Source organism: Daphnia magna, linkage group LG5 (genome assembly GCF_020631705.1).
Source record: "Daphnia magna isolate NIES linkage group LG5, ASM2063170v1.1, whole genome shotgun sequence".
In the NCBI taxonomy this organism is placed as follows: domain Eukaryota; kingdom Metazoa; phylum Arthropoda; class Branchiopoda; order Diplostraca; family Daphniidae; genus Daphnia; species Daphnia magna.
Window position 1 is genome coordinate 1441876 of NC_059186.1, and position 24344 is coordinate 1466219.

Below are 24344 nucleotides of genomic sequence, written 5' to 3' on the forward strand. Positions count from 1 at the left end.
TAATTGCAGCGTTCGCGGTGTTTGTTTCTCCATAGTAGGGGGCACGAAAAAACCACCTCGTGTGATGCTGCTGCTGAAAAAGCCCAACGGTTTTTTCCTAAATATGCTACCTCTGGTCCTTTCCACTCCATAAATTGGGTTTGACATTGCATTGTTGTTCGTTCTTGATCATCTAAAAACAAAGCCATTGCACAAGATGTACGTGCCCCTCGTTTACTGAGACCTTTATGGAAATTGCACAATTGCTTGTCCAATGCTCGGCATTTTTTAATGTCTTCTGCCGAAAGTTCCATGAAAGTTTCCAAATCCGCCGATACCGCTAGGAAATCTGGAAGATTCTTGAACTGGATGCCATGCGTTCCATTATCTGTTGCTTTTGGTAGTCGAATAAGTCCGTATAGGCTGTACTGTTGGGAGTGATCGTAAATCGGGATTTCGATGAACAGTCGGAACTTTTCGTTAACCACTGCTACGGATACCCTTGCTTCCCTGTAGGTAACCCATAGTTCTTCCGTTGGGACTGCCCATCCAAGGGGAAGCTTTGCGTTCATTGCTTCTAACACTGCTGCGAGTTCTGCCGGCGGGAAGATTTGAGGTGCTAGGTGTCCACTGGCAAAAAGGGCCAACCCTACGTCAAAGGCATCCGCCAACTGATGTAACCATAACAATACATTGCTTATAGAGTCGAACGCTGTATCCAGGTGTGTTAGATATTGTAAATAACTCCACACTGCCACTTCATGCTGTTGCATGGTATTCAATATTTCTTGTGTTACTGTTTTTAGCGCTTCTGTTTGCGCTTGCAAATCTTGTATTATTAATGTGTTCATCCGAATTTCCCACAGAGATTCGTTCACTACTGTTGCCTGTTTATCCAGTAAATGCACGATTTCTAGGTCCCTCCGTGTCAGCCCAGCTACTTGTGTGCTAAGTTCCGTTAGATCTGCTTGAGTTGATACCCCAAACAGCCATTTTAACACCATACCTCCTCCGTCTATGATAGCTCGTTTAGGACGGGATACTCCTTCAATGGCCGCTCGAAAGGTAGTTAACCGTTTCTTTGAGACTTCTAGATCACGGGAGAAGAGTTTTAACTTGTGTTCAATTTTTTCCGCTGTCATGAAACTTGTTGTATCCCGCCACGAATTCACCGAGTCACTTTTCATGAAGTTGCTTCCATCTTTTTGATGACGAGCCGCTACCTCGACATATTCTTGAAGTTTGTTTTCCAACACTGTTACGGCTGCTTCTGCCGGACTTAAGTCCAGATCAGTGATTATTGTCCATGTTGATTCACTAAATACGACTCCCGGTTTTTCTTGGAACAGCACTGTATCTCGAATGAGCACTGCATCAGTGGAAGTCGGAGCTGTTATCGCGAGCACACATAAGAGGTATGGGAGTACTAGTGCCAAGTAATTCGGTCGGTTTCTTCTCCTAGGTGGTAGGTCTGTGACCGCTCCCCTATTATTTCGAAAAATTTTATCCACCGGACTGCTTTCTCTGTTTTCTACTGGATCATTCTTGTTTTCTTGATCTTGTGTACTTATGTCCCCGACACTTTCTGTTCTCGTTTCCGCAGAAGTTGTGAGCGTGTTTTCTTTCTCGATGTTGCCTTTGTTGACCTGAGACTGATTGTTTTCCTGTGATTTGATTGTCTCTAGATTCTCACTTTGCATCCTCTCTTTTACTGTTTTTTCTGTCTGTAGTGTGGGTTGTGGGTTTATGTCTTCTTCTGATATTAGTTCATGAAACAATTTCATTCGTACTACATGAACGATGTCTGATGCGCCTTTGCCCGACCGTGGTTTAATTTCGTAATTTACTGGAGTTGTTTGTCGGATCACCACGTATGGTCCTAACCAACGGTGCAATAATTTTTCCGATCGTCCTACTTTTCTTACTGGTTTGTAGATTAATACCAAATCTCCTGGTTGAAAGTGCTTTTCACGATGATGAGCGTCATATCGTATTTTCTGTTTGTTTTGTGCGTTGTCCATGCGTAGCTGAACAATTTCTCTAGCTGTTTGAATGTCTGCCAATATTTTATCCGCATAACCGAGTTGCGTAATTTCTTCGGAAAGTTGAGGATTAGCCGTTGCTCCTAGCTCTAGATCTATTGGGAAAATTGGTTCGCGGCCGTACAGTAGGCAGAATGGTGAATATCCCGTTGATTCTTGGCGAGCCGTGTTATACGCAAAACAAACGTATTGTAACGTTTCGTCCCAATCTTTTTGGTCTGCACTTACGTACATAGATAGCATCATGGCCAGCGTATGGTTTATCCTTTCCACTTGCCCATTTGCTTGGGGGTGGTAGCTTGATGTAGTCTTGTGGTTGGTGTTCATTTGCTGCATCAAACTTTGCGTTATCCCTGCTAAAAAACATTTTCCTCTATCCGTGATTATTTGTTCTGGTGCTCCATGTCGAAGGATGATTTGGTGTAGCAGAAATTCTGCCACCTCTTCCGCTTTCCCCGAAGGCATTGCTTTTAGTTCAACCCATTTTGTCAAATAGTCAACTGCTACTATTATCATTTTGTTTCCTTTGTTTGAGTTTGGAAATGGCCCTAAGAGATCTATTCCCACTTTCTCGAATGGCCTTTCCACTTTTATACATTGGAGTAGTCCTGCTGGCTTGTCCGGAATTCCTTTTCGTCCTTGGCAGCTAGGACACGTTTGCACATAGTTAGTTACGTCGGTTTCCATTCGCTTCCAGTAATACCGATTCGAGATTTTCACCAACGTACGCTGGATTCCTAGGTGGCCTGCTATGATGTCATCGTGGAAACTCTTGAGAATTTTTTCTCTGTATTCTGGTGGTACGCAAAGTCGAAAATATATCTTTCCGTTATTATTTTTATATCGGTACAGTTGATTGTTTTGTAAACAGTATCGTCCTTTGGCAGTATTTCCTTTTTCTAGGTGATCAATTATTGCTTTCCACTCTTTGACTTTTTTCTGTTTTTCTTTTAATTCATTTGAAATTTCTTTTCCTTCTAACTGTTCTGCCGTTTCTGACAGCATCCTTATCTGCAGGCACCGATCCTCTTCGGTGTCCTCGTAGCCAGGGAGGGGATGGCGAGACAAACAATCTGCATTATTATGGAGTTTTCCGCTGCGATATTTTATTTGGATGTCGTATTCCTGTAATGACAAGCTCCAACGTGCTAGCCGACCTGCTAAATCCTTTTTGGTCAATAACCAACATAGGGCTTCATGATCTGTCGTGATGTTGATTTGACATCCCCACACGTAACATCTAAATTTTGTTAGGCTCCATATCAGTGCTAGACATTCTTTTTCCGTTATGGAATAATTTTTTTCTGAGTCTGACAATAAACGACTCGCGTATGCCAGTGGGTGTTCTACCCCCTCTTTCTTTTGAGCCAACACCGCTCCAATCCCATAGCCGCAGGCATCTGGAATAATTTCCATTGGTAGTGCATAATCTGGGTGTGCTAACACGGGGGCTGTTAGCAAAGCGGTTTTTAATTCCCCGAAACTGTCTTTTTGATCCTTTCCCCAAACGAACAAAGTATCTTGTTTGATAAGGAGAGTAAGTGGTTTGGCAATTTTCGCGAAGTTCTTTATGTGCTTTCTGTAGTAAGAACACAACCCCAGAAAACTTTGAACCCTTTTCACCTTCTCTGCCGTAGTTTTTCCTTCTTCACACGACGGGAAGTTTTTTACTGCCAATAATTTTTCTGGGTCTGGCCCAATTCCATCTTTAGTTATAATATGGCCCAACACTTTAAGGGTAGTTTCGGCAAACTGGCATTTCTTCAACTTTAGCCTTAGTCCAGCTTTCAGCAAACAATCTAACACCCATCGTAACCGTTTTAAATGGCCTGCGAATGTTTTAGAATAGACCACGATATCGTCTAGATACACGAGGCACGATGTCCATCGAAGCCCTCCAAGAACTATATCCATGGTTCGTTGGAATGTGCTGGGTCCATTTGTGAGACCAAATGGCATCACTTTAAATTGGTAGAGACCATCTGTCGTAACAAATGCCGTCTTTTGTCGATCTTCTTTCTTCATTGAGATCTGATGATATCCTGCTTGTAGATCCATTATTGAAAAGTAGTTAGAGCCTTCCAACTTGCTTAACACATCGCTGATTCTTGGTAATGGATACACATCACGTACTGTTACTGCATTAAGTCCACGATAGTCGACACAAAATCGCCATGTTCCATCTTTTTTCTTAATTAGCACTACAGGTGCACCCCACGGGCTATCTGACACTTCTATGATATCCTTTTTCAAAAAATCTTCCACTTGTTCTTCGATTATTTGTCTTGCTTTCCATGCACTGGCATATGGTTGACGATGCACTGGTTTTGTGCCCGGTGTGATCTCGATGTTGTGTTCGGCGACGAGACACTTTCCCAACTCCTTCCCTTCTGTTGCAAAACATTGTATGTATTCCAGGAGTAACGATGTGAGTTGTTCACGCTGTTCTTTTGTTACTCCTTTAGCGATCTGATCGTTTAACTCGGGAACTATCGATGCCTCTTCTGGATCCATGGCCTTTGCTTCTTTTTCTGTAATATTGTGGGCGCTGCTTGTTCCCTCGCCCGACTCGTCTTCCGAATATGTTTGCACTGTTCCAAGCGTCACTCCTTCATGTAGCCAAACGGATTTGGGTGAAAAATTGGTAATTGGAATTGTCCCGCTCTCTGCTGATACTAATGCATTTCCAACTGACAACGATTTTGAAGCCAATAGTTTTACTGATGGTTGCACTATTATACTCCCAGACGTCACATGCGTAGGCACTGTGGGTACGTGGATTATGGACAACGGGGGGATGTATAGTCCTTGAGCTGTAGTTAGTTTAGATGATGTTGGGGCTAATTTTTCCACTTCTTGAGCGTAAATCGCATTCAACGGCAAATCTCCCATCGTTAACAATGTTTCTGAGTCGGTGTAATCAATTTGGATTCGTCGAAATTGTTTCAGGAAATCATTGCCTAATAACAGGTCCATTTCTTCCATCTGCATTACCACGGCTATTCCTTCCGCTCTTTTATTTCTATGTTGTACAGTGATGTATGCTGCACCCAACGGTTCTGCTTTACTACCATTTGCCATCAGTATGTTGGGTCCTTTCCACGGTTGTATGATAAATGCTGTTGCTGCCAATAATTTTGGAGAAATTACTGATATCGCGGCGCCTGTATCTACTATGGCCATGACCTGTGTCGTTCCACATGTCACCCATTCCTTTATCAATTTTGACATGCCTAATACTAATAACGGTGCCCCTTGTTGTTCCTCTAGGGTACGATTTTGTTGTGTTTGTGAAACCATTAGATTGTTCACTGGCCATTGACGTTGATTTGTTTTAGGTCCTCCTCCCTGTTGTGTGTTTGTTCTAAAGTTGTACGATTCGGGGTTCGCAAAACAGTAGCGTGCAATATGTCCTCCTTTGGCGCAGAAGTTACATACTGGTTTCCCATTCAACGTGCGATTTACTCGTTCCGAAGACCCCCAGCTCACTTGCTTTGCTTGAGGCTTTCCTTTCTGCCATTGTTGTTGTTTGAGTTCCTGAACCGATTCTTGGAGCTCTTTTAGCATCCTCTCCATGTCGCTGGTATTCCGTTGAATTGGAGGTGTGTTATTTCCACCTGCTGCCCGAACAAACGCCACTTGAGTCGTTCCATCCTGTGAATTGTTTAGCGGAAGTACTGCCTCCGACCAAGCTCGACGATTTGCGAGCATTGTCGCTTCCGAATGTATTTTCACTAATTCCAAAAATTTCGAACAGGAGGCTGGTCGCAACGGATAAATTTTTTCAAGTAATGATGGGCGTAATCCCCTGTAGAGATGTTCCAGCTGTTGTGCCTGTGTCATCTTGGGATCTACCACGTGACACATGTGAAGTATGTCGTAATAATAAGTCGTGGTATCTTCTTCTATTCCTTGAATCCGTTGACGCAACCGTGCCTCTTGTACCATCAAGAAATTATTTTGCTGAAATTCTTGCAAGAATTGGGTGCGTAACCCTATAGCTGCAGGTAGGTCTGGTTGTCCGGCCACTGGATTGGGACGTATGGGTAGATCTTCCCATTGGTTAGCAATGTTCGTAAACAGATACCATTTTCTAGCTGTCCCTTCTAAATACATCACAAAGTTTTTATGCATTTCATTGTTTCCCCATCGGTTGTATCTTGCTGTTAACTCGAAACGGTCCAACCATTCGGAAGCATTATCCCCTGGATCTGCTTTGAACATCGGTGGTGAAATGAATTTCTGAACTGCTGCCGCCATGGTGAGGTTTGCTGCTATTCCTCCGCTAAGTTGATTGTTTTCTATTGCCGGTGTTGTCCTGTGTTGATTTTCCGTTAATTGATTGAAAACCAAAGGTTGATGTGGCCTTAATTCAGTTGTCGCTGAACTTTGAGTTTGATTCTGATATAAATGGGGATGTAACCTTCTACTTGGCTCTCTCGGGCAACTTGGTTCACGCGGGTTCAGCCACTTTCGCATTCACAACAAATTTTCACTGAATCACTTATAACACTTCTAATGGCTTGCCACTGTTACAATATTCTATCTGCTTTCCCCCCTCTTTGCGTCACTCTCAGATCTTTACGACCGACAAAATCGCTTTTAAACAGCTGCTCCAAAAAGTTGTCTTCCTAGACCAAAAAATACCGCTATCCTATAAATTTTGCCTATATGGCTTCCACAAACTGGTGCAAAAATACCCTCCAAAAAAAATGTTTCTAAATACCTTCCGTGGTAGCGTTATAAAAATACACCGGCAATCAACAAAAACAGCTTCAACAAGCCCCACCGGAGACAAGAATTCAGTTGTCCACCAGATTTCCAATTTTCTCAAAAAAGTTTCACTCCTATCAAATACTTATTCACTCCACACAAAAAAAAACAAACCCCAAACTACAAATGTTTCCCCAATTTTCAAGCTCGCAGTACTCTAGAGTACAGAAAGGATACAATAATCAATTTTTCTCCAAACTCCGCGAGTTGTCGTTTGTGGCTCCGTGTACAAACAATTTAAGGTTTTAAGACCAGTTTGTTTAATGCCGCTTGTGGCAGAGCCCCTAGACAAACTACACCCCTCGCATAAGTTTAAAAAAAAATAGTCAAATTGTTTTACCTTTGCTGTTACCCTGCTTCTCCACCACTTGTCGCACCCACTTCTTGATGCGGCACTTTCTTTAATGGGACACGGGGGTTTTCTTAAAAGACAGTGTATTCGGTGAGACGAGCACGAAACGTATACACTGACAAGGGGAAGTACGAACTGCGAGAGCGAATGCTAGTAGGCCTGGCTTTTTATACGCAAGGCCTACTAGATGACGCGGGAAGTAAAACCTATTGTGATGGTCAAGCAGATTGCCTGGTTGACCCCTTTTGGGCCAAGGTGACACATCACGGAAGAGAAAGCGTGAGCTATCCCCCTCCGTGCTACGTCCCTTCCTAGCCATTAACACGTGGATGTCCGACCTGCTGGTTAATCGGACATACACGTGTCATTATTGCTTTGCGTATGCCTGGCCCGTTGCTAGGCCAGACCTACCCGTGACAATATTCGTAAAATGAACTATATTCTTTATAGGTATGTGAGTGTAAAAAGGAAAGCAGCAAAATGATTAGTTTAATCGAAAAGCAGTACCTTGCCTGATGCTTTTGGTGTCAACGTCCGTGCGGAATCGACAAGAAAAAGGTTCAAGTAGTAGGGCTCTCTCATGGGAAATTTAGCTTTGCGCAGTGGCAATATCATAACCAATGAGGGTCTCCCGAGGTGTGATTATTGCTAGTTGAAAACTTTAACCAATACCCCGCCACGATGAAGTGAAACATTCTTTGTTGTCGGCAATTTTTGACAGCTCCAGCAGGAGCAGATTCTCTTAAAGAACGTTAACACTGTGTTCGGTTATTGTTTAGGGTTGCCTGTTTGATCAACCTTTAGTAAGCGATTGGTTAATCAATCCCACATATATCAAAGGTTGGGAAACCTGAATTTCTGTCTATAGAATCGTGTTTGTTCAACTTAGCGGATGGATCCCCCCCACCCCAAAGAAAAAAAACTAAAGGACTTGCAGAACAAATACGTTTCGTCTCCTTTCCCAATTCAGCTTACCCACCCCGTTTGCCTTAGACTTCGTTTATGTTTCAATCAGCTTAAGTTAACTCAGTTGAAAATCAAAAGAGGAAACTATTTTTACATGAGCTTTATACAGCATGAAGTTTTTTAGTGACTGTTTCAAATCTAACAGAAAATAGTCGTCGCATTACGGTTGAATATGTCTGTTTATTGCCGTGACTTTACCAAAGTGGTATGAAGTTGGGAAATGAAGAAAGACCAACTGATTTCAGTTGTTAATCACTCTGGTTTCTAATCAATACTCGGATAAATCTTTCGCCTTTTACTAAAGATTTCCGTGGTTAGGAGCACTGATGAGTCTATATGACTTATTTTTCGAACGCCTGGTCTTTAGACTGGGCACCCCAAAGATAAATAAATAAATTCTCGTTAATAAGTCAGTAGAGGGATGAAAGCAAAATATTTTCAATGTAATTGGAGAATAAAAGAATACTAAGATTCCTCCATTTCATGTTTATCAAGAAAAGGTAAATTACACCGCCATCTTAGCGATCCGTTGAAGTTGGTTGAAAACGCGGCCGAGGGCGCGAAGCGCCCGATGGCCGCAAACTTTAGATGCAGTTCAACATATAAGTATTCAGGTCCCTCCATTTCATGCTTTTCCAAATCATTAAAATTGTATGCAAACACCACTGTTCCATACGCACAAGTTGAAAACGCGGCCGAGGGCGCGAAGCGCCCGATGGCCGCATAGAAACTTCAATTGCAATTCAACATTTAGGTATTCAGATTATTATTCAGTATTAGCTTTGGGCTGTGGCAATAACAGTGAATCGTTATTGAGCTTAACGGAGCGGGTTGATATTCAGATGCAATCATGCCAATCACTTGAGCTTTCACTCTTTTACCCAATTGCAATATTTCAGATTCAGAGATTTAGGGTGGAGCTTATTGTTGTGGCAGTATTTCACTTTTGAAGTAGAAACAAACCCATTGAAACTCATACTTTCCTTAATAGAAATAAAAAGAAAGAGGTTTGACTGTTTCGTCGAGGCTAATTCATGTCGCGTACATTCACGGGCGCGATCCTACTACTGCTCGACACGGGAACTTTTGGCTGCTTAGTTTCCTTCCTGGCCCGTTTTGCTCCTCCTTAGCTAACCTGCACCCATTAAATTCCTTCAATGGGTCCATGTTGATGCCGAACTTAGTGCGGACGCCTGATCAACATGCACGGTCACGAAGTAGGAATCCTCGTCTCAAGTCATCCACACTAGCAAGCCTCCCAGAAGCAGGATTACAGATGCGTGCGACACATCCAGCTGAAGTATTAATGTCTGACGACCGATTGTATTTCTAGGATGAAGCGCGATATAAGAAATTGGCGAGTGACCCTCAACAAACTGCTTTTAATTTCCACCGTGCTCTAAATACCGTCATTGTTTCGCCATTTCAGCTGTTTGTATTGAATGAACAAAACGCGCCGTGTCGTTGTGTAGCACTTTTCCACATAATTCACTTCTAGGAAGAACTCGTTAACAATAAAAACCACGTTATTTTACGAATAGATTAATTAATGTTGTTTCATTTTGCATAATCGATTTATTCTCTTGCAAGTTTATTTCAACTTTAAGATCATACTTCACAGGATCATTTCTGTAGTATATCTTGACTTGTTTCCCACCAGAAACATTTCTCCAATCAACCCGCGATGACGAGTAATGACGCTGGCTTCTGAGAGTGAAACAGGTTGCGATCGTAGCCACTTGCGTGGTATCTGGTCGTCGCCATTGAGGACCGTTTTCGGTGTTCCCTTGTGGCACACTGGAAGGAAACCGGCGTTTTCAGAGCGGTAATTTAGCAAAGCATAGAAAAATGAACTTATTGATTCCTCTGATATACGTAAAACGTTAAACCCAAATGCCTCGTCTCTTTAGCGTTTCGTGTTATCGATATCAAAGTAGCTAACGTTTCCATGTGTAGATTTCATTGATCGAATCCTGTGCCCTTTAATAAGAATTTCGCACATTGGCAGGCGTAGTATTTCAAACATGTGACGTTCGCTAATGTCTTCACGTAACATTTCTTCCTGTTGTTCGTTGTTTTCTCAGCGTAACATTAACTTGGTTGCTGCAAAAACAGCTGCGTTACGTATTCCAGGATTCTATCCAACATGTTTTCTGATGCATTCCTGCTGCATTGATAGTTCATAGTGTGCAGAGTTTGCTACTAGGTGGAGTTGATTGACTCAAATGGAGAGTGCATTGCAATCACCAGCTTCACATATTATATAATATTTGAACCTTTTAGCCTAATAATCTATTTGTATCAAAAGAGAAGATAAAAACTAATGAGTTGTATTGGCTTCGAACAGTGCCAGGCAGGGTTCTAGCAACAGCCTGGTTTCCTGGTGACTTTCTTCGTTTTTCGATAGTGGTTTGCTCATTTTGTTCATCAGACATATATTCAAGATCCGTATGGCATATAACACCCAGTAACTTGAGTTTCAGTTATCGCTTCTCGGCCTTTTGGCTAAGATCAAAGTGTAGTATCTTAAAATTAAAACATGGCTTGATCGTTGTTACAAAATATTATTGCCAATTGTGCAATCAAATTTCTGAAGAACGTATCAGAGCCAAAAGACACCATGCTGTGTGCGACGAAGCACATAGTGATGACAGCACTGGCCATGAAAGCATTCCCATACAGCAATCAGAAATTGCAGGAGAGGATCTCATCCTTCCCTATCCTTGTGGAAACTGCAGATGTCCACTGTGCCGTTGGTATACAACGGCACAAGGCACAGTTGCAGCGCAGTCTATTGAACACCATATAGCGCGCGAACACGGTTTGTCCACTAAAAGGAAATGGAAATGCAGAGCGTGCAACGTCATACTAGAAGGGCATGCCATGAGAGAGCACTATAAAGTACATAGAATCCCACAACAAACCACGCCTAATTCATCAATATCCTCTACCAACCCTTTGCTCTCATCAAACTTACCACATTCACCCACCCTCTCTCTTGAATCCATAAGAAATTCCTTAATCTCCAGTAGTTCCACCCCGTCAACTACACAAAGTTCTATTGCTTCCCACCAGATATCACCACCAATCATCCTTAACCTAGAGCCTAATCTCCAGTACCCTTCACCATTGCGTATTCCAACACCTAATCCGAGCCAAACACCCCTTAGTTCTCCGGCTTCCACTTCTAGTTCGAGTCGAAACACTTCCTTTTCCTCCCCCTTATCATCTCCTAGCCAACTTGTGAACTCAGTATCTACCGTCGACGTAGCGGGAACAGAAGACGAGTTTAGGGGGTTGTGGGCTTCAAGGATAGAATTGTGCACCTCCTTGCAGGGTCTTGATTCCCTCCTCAGTGAATGTACAGTTGAGTGGCTTAGGCTTTCAACGAAACCGAAAGACACAATCTCCGCACCAGTTAGACCCACAACATCAACAGAGAGGAAAAGAAGCCATTGCAACCAAAATCGACAACAACAAAAAATAAGGCGTTCAGGAAGAAAGGCAGCAGAGATAAAAGGCAAACTTCAACGCCTCTACTCACTCTATCCTCGCAGAGCCGTAAGGAAAATATTAGAAGAGGAATCCATTGGCTACACGGGAACCAAGGATTTGGCTGCTGCTTTCCTCGAATCAACCTACTCCCAAACACCACCATCAACTAACCAGATTGACTGCGCCAGAGAACATTTTGACAGATGTGAATGGAAGAACCCAACATCTGAAAGAGCTCAGAATTCTTTCCTCACCTCCAAGTCCAGAAGAAATCAAGCATAGACTCAGTAAAGCTTGCAACACCGCGCCTGGACGAGACGGATTGGAATATCGGCACCTTCGTGCACTGGACACAAGCGGTCACCTCCTAGCTTCCATCTACCGCGCGGTATGGACTTATGGGATTCCAGCTTGCTGGAAGACCTCGAGGACCGTTCCGATTTACAAGAAAGGTGACTCCTCAGATTATGGGAACTTTCGACCAATATCCCTTCTTCCGACAATGTACAAGATCTTCTCAGGAATTTTGTCCGCAAGAATAATGTCAACTGCGACGAAGCTAGGATGGATTTCGTCAGAGCAGAAAGGGTTTCTACCAGGTGTTCGAGGCATCCAGGAACACACACATCTCCCTCACACTGTTATCGAACAGGCGAAACAGTCCAAGAGGGAGATGGTGATTGCCTGGTTGGACCTATCCAATGCTTTTGGATCTATACCTCACCCGATTTTAAATTGTCTATTTCAGAGTCTACCAATACCATCCGAGCTTCGTCGCATCCTAAGCGACATCTACTCATACAACGCCATGGATTTTGCTGTTGGGCGAGATTCCGTGCAGATTCATCCTACGGCCGGTGTTCGACAAGGCGACCCATTAAGCAGCGTAGTATTCAACCTGGCAGCTGAACCCATCATACGGACAGCAAAATCAAATAACACCGGATTCTCAGCATTTCAAGCTAGGGTCTCAACTACAGCATATGCGGACGATATTGCCATTGTAGGATCGTCAATCCGAGAAACGCAAAGAACTCTCAATGCCATAGAGGACACGGCAACCTCGCTAGGCTTGAAGTTCAATCCAGGTAAGTGCACGTCCTTAACACTTATTAATGGAAAATCTGTTACAGACAACACGCTGAAAATCGGAGACGCCGAAATCAGACCCCTTGCCGAAGACGAGCAGGAGAACTACCTAGGAACACCTCTAGGCGCTCGACTGTCTTTTCGTCCAACCACCTCATTAGCTTGAAACCTAGTTAAAGTAGCAGATTCTGGCCTAGCTCCCTGGCAGAAGTTAGAAGTATACCGGAGTTGTCTTCTACCGTCACTATCTCATCATCTGGCGTCAGGAAGGGTGGAAAAGGGTGCTTTCTACGACCTTGATGTCGAATGCAGAGATTTTCTTCGCAGAGTTACCAACGTCCCAATCTCGTCTAACACGGCTTTCTTCTACGCAGACAGAAGAGTTGGGGGGCTTGGAATGCTTCCTTTGACCGAGGAGGCTGATATTTGGACTATAGCTAGAGCGATGCAACTCCTAGACAGCGAGGACAAGTCCGTTAGCGAAGTGGCTATGGCGCAACTAGAGGAGACAATACGACTAGGATACGGAAAGAGAGAAGTACCATTTGTCATACCAATTAACGAATACTTGGCAGGGTTAATGGACAAAGGTCTTGGTGCCATAAGACATGGAGGAGCATCCATGAACCTCTGGACGCGTTCGAGGAGGGCAGCTGGCCACTTGAAGAGGATCAAGATTGATGTATCCGGCGAACAGTACTCCAAAATCATCGCCGATGACATCTCTTGCATTTCCCTGAAAGCAGTCAGAGGACTCCGAACCGCCCTGAGAGGAAGATGGACTTCAAGGCTACTGTCAGAGCAACAAGGGAAGGTTGCAACGGGGCTTGCACTCGACATGGCGAAGGACACAGCAGCACTCATCTCCTGCAGAACACCTCTCACATTTCAAGAATGGCACTACCTCCACCAAGCCAGACTCGGAAGACTTCCAGTTAGAGGGTGTCCAGGATCTAAGTCCACAAACAAGACATGTCGTCTTGGTTGTGCAAATTGGAAACAACAGACCATGTCGTCTGCTGTTGCCAAGTCAATTCAGCTCTATCCATTAATAGACAAAATTCTATCTTAGATATTATGGTGACAGAAGCGGAGGCGCTCGGCCACTCCGTTTCCGTCAATCGGGCAATTGACTCCACCGGAATGCGACCTGACATCGTTGTAACATCGACGAACCCAGCTATCATTATTGACGTGACGGTGCCACTCAGCAGTGCAGAAGGGTTAGAGAGGGCAAGGAATAAGAAGATAGAGAAGTACAAAGACCTTGGATCTGTACTTCCTCTAGTCGTTGGCTCTCTCGGGTCCTGGCTTCCGAGAAACAACGCCATATCTCTAGCCCTCAGCATTCCTGGAAGATGATGGAACAACCTGAAGAGGAAGATGAAACTCTTGGCCATACAAGGAACGACCAGAATAATAGAAAAACACTTGGCCTATCAAACAGAAGGAAGCGATCCACCGCCCGAAGAAGATGAAGAAACAGAAGACAACAGTCTTCTGCAACATTCTCTTTAAGGGCTTTTTAACGTAGCGTTGACACGTCGTCTCGCGAACTTTTTCCCTTTACATATTAATATAAAAACATAATTGTATACAGCTTTATTCCCAGTCCATTGGAAAATACAAAGCATAAAATCTGTTCTTATCAGCTTAATATCTGATACGGGTTCAAATGAACCCCAGAATATTAAACTGATTTTTGGAATTCGGTGGGAAATCAATGCTCGCATTGGTCCTGCCACGGGTTGACCCGGTATTGCAGTACCTCCGGGCTCGGCTCACCCCTTAAAAGGAATGTTTTTCTGAATTAAATCAATTTCTGAGTGCTCTTCTTTATGTTTCTCGCATCATTATGAGGTGGAAAAAATGACATATACACTATATCAACATACTTTCTTATCTTCAACCTATCACTATTCCATCGGAAGTCATTTGGCTGCTGAAAATGTATCTTTCGACAGCTTTCACTAGGTATGGAACATGGTTAAATAATTGCAGCCCAACAAGTTGTGTCCCTCAAAGGGAACGAGTTTTTTTTTAGAGCTAACCATTCAAATGGGTTCGAGTTTAATTGAGTGAACGGCAATCTGAAATGCAGACATGTCTCTTATGAATATTGTTGTTTAGATCAGTTGAGCAGTAAAGACGAAAAAACAGCGCAATTCGACGTCTCCATTTGGGAGGAAGAAGTTTTCCCAAATGGGAGCATTTCTCTTCTAACCCAGAAATGGCTGTAGGTTTTCGATTTTTTAAATAAGAGCTGTATAGGATCAACTATGCTCAATCCCATTTTTCAGTTTTATACGTAATTCCACGTGCGATAGTTCTTTGTTGAGCTCTATGATTTAGTGTACTTCGTCGTTATTGTTTGTCTACCAAAAAACTATGAGAAATCGCCAAGTATTTACAAAAGTCATACTTACCTGGCTCAGAGGCAACCATGATCACTAAGGTGGTTCCTTCAGGGTGAGGCCTTTCCATTGCACTAAGGATGGGCTGACCCTTGCGATTAATCCAAATGTGATTAACTCGGGAGTACAATTTTTGGTAGTGGGGGACTGCGTTCGCGCCGTCCTCTGAGCAGCAGAATCTATAATACTAAGTGAAGCAGACTTGAACGGATACTTTTCACTTTGTAAAGGAGTCACTGTGCGATCAAAACCACCGCATTAAAGGGGTTATTCTCTATTTAAATATGCAAACCATTAAGGGAAGCGCAAAGAATGCATTGGTCAAGCCCGATAAGAAAGTCACTTATGATGCCTAAACGTTAAAAAGGCGGATACTTTGTGATGATTGATGTACGCCAACAACGATTCGGACATATGCGTTGTAAATTTTACATTCAATACTGTCAACGGCCATACCACGTAGAACTCACCCGGTCTCGTCAGCTCCCGGAAGTTAAGCTACGTCGGGTCCCGTTAGTACTTGGATGGGTGACCGCTTGGGAATACGGGATGCTGTTGGCATCGTTTCTTTTTTCACTTTAGTCAGATTTTAACATAACCAACACCATATATTTATTATCCACAATTTGATTGTGTGGAAACGTTAACGTGTATTGAAACGTTTCAATTTGGCCGTGATCGTCTAGTGGTTAGGACCCTACGCTGTGGGGTCTGATAGCGTAAAACCGTAGTAACCCAGGTTCGAATCCTGGTCACGGCATTTCAAAGCTAGTGGAAAAGCACAATGAGATAGCAACTGCGTAATTTTCGTTCAGTTGTTGTAGGTTTTTACTGATTTTATGGTTAAGTAAACGGGAATGGGTTCAGCAAAATTGACCTGTAAACTGAAACAATTCCTGTGCTTTCACTTGAGCTGGCGAAATGCATCGTAATTTGCATGAATTTTACTACTCAACGGTGTTGTATGGCAATATGTGAAATATTCGTAAAATGAACTATATTCTTTATAGGTATGTGAGTGTAAAAAGGAAAGCAGCCAAATGATTAGTTTAATCGAAAAGCAGTACCTTGCCTGATGCTTTTTATGTCAACGTCCGTGTGGAATCGACAAGAAAAAGGTTCAAGTAGTAGGGCTCTCTCATGGGAAATTTAGCTTTGCGCAGTGGCAATATCATAACCAATGAGGGTCTCCCGAAGTGTGATTATTGCTAGTTGAAAACTTTAACCAATACCCCGCCACGATGAAGTGAAACATTCTTTGTTGTCGGCAATTTTTGACAGCTCCAGCAGGAGCAGATTCTCTTAAAGAACGTTAACACTGTGTTCGGTTATTGTTTAGTGTTGCCTGTTTGATCAACCTTTAGTAAGCGATTGGTTAATCAATCCCACATATATCAAAGGTTGGGAAACCTGAATTTCTGTCTATAGAATCGTGTTTGTTCAACTTAGCGGATGGATCCCCCCCCCACCCCAAAGAAAAAAAACTAAAGGACTTGCAGAACAAATACGTTTCGTCTCCTTTCCCAATTCAGCTTACCCACCCCGTTTGCCTTAGACTTCGTTTATGTTTCAATCAGCTTAAGTTAACTCAGTTGAAAATCAAAAGAGGAAACTATTTTTACATGAGCTTTATACAGCATGAAGTTTTTTAGTGACTGTTTCAAATCTAACAGGAAATAGTCGTCGCATTACGGTTGAATGTGTCTGTTTATTGCCGTGACTTTAGCAAAGTGGTATGAAGTTGGGAAATGAAGAAAGACCAACTGATTTCAGTTGTTAATCACTCTGGTTTCTAATCAATACCCGGATAAATCTTTCGCCTTTTACTAAAGATTTCCGTGGTTAGGAGCACTGATGAGTCTATATGACTTATTTTTCGAACGCCTGGTCTTTAGACTGGGCACCTCAAAGATAAATAAATAAATTCTCGTTAATAAGTCAGTAGAGGGATGAAAGCAAAATATTTTCAATGTAATTGGAGAATAAAAGAATACTAAGATTCCTCCATTTCATGTTTATCAAGAAAAGGTAAATTACACCGCCATCTTAGCGATCCGTTGAAGTTGGTTAAAAACGCGGCCGAGGGCGCGAAGCGTCCGATGGCTGCAAACTTTAGATGCAGTTCAACATAAAAGTATTCAGGTCCCTCCATTTCATGCTTTTCCAAATCATTAAAATTGTATGCAAACACCACTGTTCCATACGCACAAGTTGAAAACGCGGCCGAGGGCGCGAAGCGCCCGATGGCCGCATAGAAACTTCAATTGCAATTCAACATTTAGGTATTCAGATTATTATTCAGTATTAGCTTTGGGCTGTGGCAATAACAGTGAATCGTTATGGAGCTTAACGGAGCGGGTTGATATTCAGATGCAATCATGCCAATCACTTGAGCTTTCACTCTTTTACCCAATTGCAATATTTCAGATTCAGAGATTTAGGGTGGAGCTTATTGTTGTGGCAGTATTTCACTTTTGAAGTAGAAACAAACCCATTGAAACTCATACTTTCCTTAATAGAAATAAAAAGAAAGAGGTTTGACTGTTTCGTCGAGGCTAATTCATGTCGTACATTCACGGGCGCGATCCTACTACTGCTCGACACGGGAACTTTTGGCTGCTTAGTTTCCTTCCTGGCCCGTTTTGCTCCTCCTTAGCTAACCTGCACCCATTAAATTCCTTCAATGGGTCCATGTTGATGCCGAACTTAGTGCGGACGCCTGATCAACATGCACGGTCACGAAGTAGGAATCCTCGTCTCAAGTCATCCACACTATCAAGCCTCCCAGAAGCAGGATTACAGATGCGTGCGACACATCCAGCTGAAGTATTAATGTCTGACGACCGATTGTATTTCTAGGATGAAGCGCGATATAAGAAATTGGCGAGTGACCCTCAACAAACTGCTTTTAATTTCCGCCGTGCTCTAAATACCGTCATTGTTTCGCCATTTCAGCTGTTTGTATTGAATGAACAAAACGCGCCGTGTCGTTGTGTAGCACTTTTCCACATAATTCACTTCTAGGAAGAACTCGTTAACAATAAAAACCACGTTATTTTACGAATAGATTAATTAATGCTGTTTCATTTTGCATAATCGATTTATTCTCTTGCAAGTCTATTTCAACTTTAAGATCATACTTCACAGGATCATTTCTGTAGTATATCTTGACTTGTTTCCCACCAGAAACATTTCTCCAATCAACCCGCGATGACGAGTAATGACGCTGGCTTCTGAGAGTGAAACAGGTTGCGATCGTAGCCACTTGCGTGGTATCTGGTCGTCACCATTGAGGACCGTTTTCGGTGTTCCCTTGTGGCACACTGGAAGGATACCGGCGTTTTCAGAGCGGTAATTTAGCAAAGCATAGAAAAATGAACTTATTGATTCCTCTGATATACGTAAAACGTTAAACCCAAATGCCTCGTCTCTTAAGCGTTTCATGTTATCGATATCAAAGTAGCTAACGTTTCCATGTGTACATTTCATTGATCGAATCCTGTGCCCTTTAATAAGAATTTCGCACATTGGCAGGCGTAGTATTTCAAACATGTGACGTTCGCTAATGTCTTCACGTAACATTTCTTCCTGTTGTTCGTTGTTGTCTCTGCGTAACATTAACTTGGTTGCTGCAAAAACAGCTGCGTTACGTATTCCAGGATTCTATCCAACATGTTTTCTGATGGATTCCTGCTGCATTGATAGTTCATAGTGTGCAGAGTTTGGGAGTTGAGTACCAAACTTACACCAACCTTTACCACTGACCTTCAGTAACCTATCCCAAAAACAAGAAATTTGACTGTCTGACTTTACCTTAACCTTCAGAAAACCAGACACTTGACTGTCTGGCCTAACCTTTATCCCTCTTCCATTATTCCCTTGCTAAAATCTGTTAAGAAATCAACAATGTTACGCTCATGATGACGGAGTCGATAACCGAGTTGTTTTTCTATAACTGCGTAGATGGGATCCTTAAGCTTCCCTTTCCCGTCCCTCCTACTCTAAAGTGCTCTCTCTGTCCAAGCGGTAGATATGGTTCCAAAACGCATGTTAAAAATGCCGTAGATCATTTAAAATTAAAACATGGTTTGATCGTCGTTACAAAGTATTATTGTCAATTGTGCAATCAAATTTCCGAAGAACGTATCAGAGCCAAAAGACACCATGCTGTGTGTGACGATGCACCTAGTGATGACAGCACTGGCAATGAAAGTATTTCCATACAGCAATCAGCAATTGCAGGAGAGGATCTCATCCTTCCCTATCCTTGTGGAAACTGCAGATGTCCACTGTGCCGTTGGTATACAACGGCCCAAGGCACAGTTGCAGCGCAGTCTATTGAACACCATATAGCGCGCGAACACGGTTTGTCCACTAAAAGGAAATGGAAATGCAGAGCGTGCAACGTCATACTAGAAGGGCATGCCATGAGAGAGCACTATAAAGTACATAGAGTCCCACAACAAACCACGCCTAATTCATCTATATCCTCTTCCAACCCTTTGCTCTCAACAAATTTACCGCATTCACCCACCATCTCTCTTTCATCCATCAGAAATTCCTTAATTTCCAGTAGTTCCACCCCGTCAACTAAACAAAGTTCTAGGACTTCCCACCAGATATCACCACCAATCATCCTTAACCCAGAGCACAATCTCCAGTCCCCTTCACCATTGCGTATTCCAACACCTAATCCGAACCAAACACCCCTTAGTTCTCCGGCTTCCACTTCTAGTTCAAGTCGAAACACTTCCTTTTCCTCCCCTTTATCATCCCCTAGCCAATTTGTGAACTCAGTATCTACCGTCGACGTAGCGGGAACAGAAGACGAGTTTAGGGGGTTGTGGGCTTCAAGGATAAAATTGTGCAACTCCCTGCAGGGTCTTGATTCCCTCCTCAGTGAATGCACAGTTGAGTGGCTTAGGCTTTCAACGAAACCGGAAGACACAATCTCCGCACCAAGAAGACCAACAACATCAACAGAGAGGACAAGAAGCCATCGCAACCAAAATCGACAACAACAAAAAATAAGGCGTTCAGGAAGAAAGGCAGCAGAGAAAAAAGGCAAACTTCAACGCCTCTACTCACTCTATCCTCGCAGAGCCGTAAGGAAAATATTAGAAGAGGAATCCATTGGCTACACGGGAACCAAGGATTTGGCTGCTGCTTTCCTCGAATCAACCTACTCCCAAACACCACCATCAACTAACCAGATTGACTTCGCCAGAGCGCGCCTTCGCCAACATTTTGACAGATGTGAATGGAAGAACCCATCATCTGAAGAGCTCAGAATTCTTTCCTAATCTCCAAGTCCAGAAGAAATCAAGCATAGACTCGGTAAAGCTTGCAACACCGCGCCTGGACGAGACGGATTGGAATATCGGCACCTTCGTGCACTGGACACAAGCGGTCACCTCCTAGCTTCCATCTACCGCGCGGTATGGACTTATGGGATTCCAGCTTGCTGGAAAACCTCGAGGACCGTTCCGATTTACAAGAAAGGTGACTCCTCAGATTATGGGAACTTTCGGCCAATATCCCTTCTTCCGACAATGTACAAGATCTTCTCAGGAATTTTGTCCGCAAGAATAATGTCAACCGCGACGAAGCTAGGATGGATTTCGTCAGAGCAGAAAGGGTTTCTACCAGGTGTTCGAGGCATCCAGGAACACACACATCTCCTTCACACTGTTATCGAACAGGCGAAACAGTCCAAGAGGGAGATGGTGATTGCCTGGTTGGACCTCTCCAATGCTTTTTGATCCATTCCTCACCCAATTTTAAATTGTCTATTTCAGAGTCTACCAATACCAGCTGAGCTTCGTCGCATCCTAAGCGATATCTACTCAAACAACATCATGGAGTTTGCTGTTGGGCAAGATTCCGTGCAGATTCATCCAACGGCTGGTGTTCGACAAGGCGACCCATTAAGCAGCGTGGTATTCAACCTGGCAGCTGAACCCATCATACGGACGGCAAAATCAAATAACACCGGATTCTCAGCGTTTCAAGCTAGGGTCTCAACTACAGCATATGCGGACGATATTGCCATTGTAGGATCGTCAATCCGAGAAACGCAAAGAACTCTCAATACCGTAGAGGACACGGCAACCTCGCTAGGCTTGAAGTTCAATCCAGGTAAGTGCACGTCCTTAACACTTATTAACGGAAAATCTGTTACAGACAACTCGCTGAAAATCGGAGACGCCGAAATCAGACCCCTGGCAGAAGACGATCAAGAGGACTACCTAGGAACACCTCTAGGAGCTCGCCTGACTTTTCGTCCAACCACCTCTTTAGCTCAAAACTTAATTAAAGTAGCAGATTCTGGTTTAGCTCCCTGGCAGAAGTTAGAAGTATACAGGAGTTGTCTTCTACCAACGCTGTCTTATCATCTGGCGTCAGGAAGGGTGGAAAAGGGTGCTCTCTACGACCTGGATGTCGCATGCAGAGATTTTCTACGAAGAGTTGCCAACGTCACTATCTCGTCTAACACAGCTTTCTTCTACGCAGACAGAAGAGTTGGGGGGCTTGGAATGCTTCCTTTGACCGAGGAGGCTGATATCTGGACCATAGCTAGAGCGATGCAACTCCTAGACAGCGAAGACAAGTCCGTTAGCGAAGTGGCTATGGCGCAACTAGAGGAGACAATACGACTAGGATACGGAAAGAGAGAAGTACCATTCCCCATACCAATTAACGAATACTTGGCAGGGTCAATGGACAAAGGACTTGGTGCCATAAGACATGGAGGAGCATCCATGAACCTCTGGACGCGTTCGAGGAGGGCAGCTGGCCACTTGAAGAGGATCAAGATTGAAGTATCCAGCGAACAGTACTCCAAAATCATCGCCGATGACATCTCTTGCATTTCCCTGAAAGCAGTCAGAGGACTCCGAACCGCCCTGAGAGGAAGATGGACGTCAAGTCTACTGTCAGAGCAACAAGGGAAGGTTGCAACGGGGCTTGCACTCGACATGGCGAAGGACACAGCAGCACTCATCTCCTGCAGAACACCTCTAACATTTCAAGAATGGCACTACCTCCACCAAGCCAGACTTGGAAGACTTCCAGTTAGAGGGTGTCCAGGATCTAAGTCCACAAACAAGACATGTCGTCTTGGTTGTGGCAAATTGGAAACAACAGACCATGTCGTCTGCTGTTGCCAAGTCAATTCAGCTCTATCCATTAATAGACATAATTCTATCTTAGATCTAATGGTGACAGAAGCGGAGGCGCTCGTCCACTCCGTTTCCGTTAATCGGGCAATTGACTTCACCGGAATGCGACCTGACATCGTCGTAACATCGACGAACCCAGCTATCATTATTGACGTGACGGTGCCACTCAGCAGTGCAGAAGGGTTAGAGAGGGCAAGGAATAAGAAGATAGAGAAGTACAAAGACCTTAGATCTGTACTTCCTCTAGTCGTTGGTTCTCCTGGAAGACGATGGAACAACCTGAAGAGGAAGATGAAACTCTTGGCCATACAAGGAACGACCAGAATAATAGCAAAGCACTTGGCCTATCAAACAGAAGGAAGCGATTCACCGCCCGAAGAAGATGAAGAAACAGAAGACAACAGTCTTCTGCAACATTCTCTTTAAGGGTTTTTTAACGTAGCGTTGACACGTCGTCTCGCGAACTTTTTCCCTTTACATATTAATGTAAAAACCTAATTGTATACAGCTTTATTCCCAGTCCATTGGAAAATACAAAGCATAAAATCTGTTCTTATCAGCTTAATATCTGATACGGGTTCAAATGAACCCCAGAATATTAAACTGATTTTTGGAATTCGGTGGGAAATCAGTGCTTGCATTGATCCTGCCACGGGTTGACCCGGTATTGCAGTACCTCCGGGCTCGGCTCACCCCTTAAAAGGGATGTTTTTCTGAATTAAATCAATTTCTGAGTGCTCTTCTTTATGTTTCTCGCATCATTATGAGGTGGAAAAACTGACATATACACTATATCAACATACTTTCTTATACTCAACCTATCACTATTCCATCGGAAGTCATTTGGCTGCTGAAAATGTATCTTTCGACAGCTTTCACTAGGTATGGAACATGGTTAAATAATTGCAGCCCAACAAGTTGTGTCCCTCAAAGGGAACGAGTTTTTTTTAGAGCTAACCATTCAAATGGGTTCGAGTTTAATTGAGTGAACGGCAATCTGAAATGCAGACATGTCTCTTATGAATATTGTTGTTTAGATCAGTTGAGCAGTAAAGACGAAAAAACAGCGCAATTCGACGTCTCCATTTGGGAGGAAGAAGTTTTCCCAAATGGGAGCATTTCTCTTCTAACCCAGAAATGGCTGTAGGTTTTCGATTTTTTAAATAAGAGCTTTATAGGATCAACTATGCTCAATCCCATTTTTCAGTTTTATACGTAATTCCACGTGCGATAGTTCTTTGTTGAGCTCTATGATTTAGTGTACTTCGTCGTTATTGTTTGTCTACCAAAAAACTATGAGAAATCGCCAAGTATTTACACAAGTCATACTTACCTGGCTCAGAGGCAACCATGATCACTAAGGTGGTTCCTTCAGGGTGAGGCCTTTCCATTGCACTAAGGATGGGCTGACCCTTGCGATTAATCCAATTGTGATTAACTCGGGAGTACAATTTTTGGTAGTGGGGGACTGCGTTCGCGCCGTCCCCTGAGCAGCAGAATCTATAATACTAAGTGAAGCAGACTAGAACGGATACTTTTCACTTGGTAAAGGAGTCACTGTGCGATCAAAACCACCGCATTAAAGGGGTTATTCTCTATTTTAATATGCAAACCATTAAGGGAAGCGCAAAGAATGCATTGGTCAAGCCCGATAAGAAAGTCACTTATGATGCCTAAACGTTAAAAAGGCGGATACTTTGTGATGATTGATGTACGCCAACAACGATTCGGACATAGGCGTTGTAAATTTTACATTCAATACTGTCAACGGCCATACCACGTAGAACTCACCCGGTCTCGTCAGCTCCCGGAAGTTAAGCTACGTCGGGTCCCGTTAGTACTTGGATGGGTGACCGCTTGGGAATACGGGATGGTGTTGGCATTGCTTTTTTTAAATTCAGTATGTTTTTTATCGCCAATAAGTGAATCACGCGAAAAACAGTTCGGACATTTGCATTGTAAATTTTACATTCAATACCGTCAACGGCCATACCACGTAGAACTCACCCGGTCTCGTCAGCTCACAGACGTGTTTTCGACAGCTCCAAAAATA

At 43.3% G+C, this 24344-nt stretch overlaps 13 non-coding genes and 2 pseudogenes across 13 annotated transcripts; all 15 read left to right on the forward strand.

Moving 5' to 3' along the window:
* The first annotated feature begins 7737 nt into the window (after positions 1–7737).
* On the forward strand, positions 7738–7879 carry LOC123472891. The gene has a single exon (XR_006647354.1). It is a non-coding gene; the product is annotated as a U4 spliceosomal RNA (small nuclear RNA).
* A 485-nt stretch (positions 7880–8364) lies between these two features.
* Positions 8365–8487, forward strand: LOC123472934. Its single transcript, XR_006647395.1, has one exon. It is a non-coding gene; the product is annotated as a U5 spliceosomal RNA (small nuclear RNA).
* Positions 8488–9716: 1229 nt separating this feature from the next.
* On the forward strand, positions 9717–9939 carry LOC123472853. Its single transcript, XR_006647317.1, has one exon. It is a non-coding gene; the product is annotated as a small nucleolar RNA U3 (small nucleolar RNA).
* Positions 9940–10597: 658 nt separating this feature from the next.
* On the forward strand, positions 10598–10704 carry LOC123472811 (annotated as a pseudogene).
* Positions 10705–14292: 3588 nt separating this feature from the next.
* Positions 14293–14486, forward strand: LOC123472785. The gene has a single exon (XR_006647265.1). It is a non-coding gene; the product is annotated as a U2 spliceosomal RNA (small nuclear RNA).
* A 628-nt stretch (positions 14487–15114) lies between these two features.
* On the forward strand, positions 15115–15278 carry LOC123472722. Its single transcript, XR_006647203.1, has one exon. It is a non-coding gene; the product is annotated as a U1 spliceosomal RNA (small nuclear RNA).
* A 274-nt stretch (positions 15279–15552) lies between these two features.
* Positions 15553–15671, forward strand: LOC123472835. The gene has a single exon (XR_006647299.1). It is a non-coding gene; the product is annotated as a 5S ribosomal RNA (ribosomal RNA).
* A 110-nt stretch (positions 15672–15781) lies between these two features.
* Trnah-gug lies at positions 15782–15870 on the forward strand. The gene is given in 2 exon segments: positions 15782–15818; positions 15836–15870. It is a non-coding gene; the product is annotated as a tRNA-His (tRNA).
* A 391-nt stretch (positions 15871–16261) lies between these two features.
* On the forward strand, positions 16262–16403 carry LOC123472912. The gene has a single exon (XR_006647375.1). It is a non-coding gene; the product is annotated as a U4 spliceosomal RNA (small nuclear RNA).
* Positions 16404–16890: 487 nt separating this feature from the next.
* On the forward strand, positions 16891–17013 carry LOC123472936. Its single transcript, XR_006647397.1, has one exon. It is a non-coding gene; the product is annotated as a U5 spliceosomal RNA (small nuclear RNA).
* A 1227-nt stretch (positions 17014–18240) lies between these two features.
* LOC123472862 lies at positions 18241–18463 on the forward strand. The gene has a single exon (XR_006647326.1). It is a non-coding gene; the product is annotated as a small nucleolar RNA U3 (small nucleolar RNA).
* Positions 18464–20589: 2126 nt separating this feature from the next.
* Positions 20590–22717, forward strand: LOC123472388 (annotated as a pseudogene).
* Positions 22718–22795: 78 nt separating this feature from the next.
* Positions 22796–22989, forward strand: LOC123472784. Its single transcript, XR_006647264.1, has one exon. It is a non-coding gene; the product is annotated as a U2 spliceosomal RNA (small nuclear RNA).
* A 627-nt stretch (positions 22990–23616) lies between these two features.
* LOC123472720 lies at positions 23617–23780 on the forward strand. The gene has a single exon (XR_006647201.1). It is a non-coding gene; the product is annotated as a U1 spliceosomal RNA (small nuclear RNA).
* Positions 23781–24054: 274 nt separating this feature from the next.
* LOC123472997 lies at positions 24055–24173 on the forward strand. The gene has a single exon (XR_006647463.1). It is a non-coding gene; the product is annotated as a 5S ribosomal RNA (ribosomal RNA).
* The last annotated feature ends 171 nt before the right edge of the window (positions 24174–24344 follow it).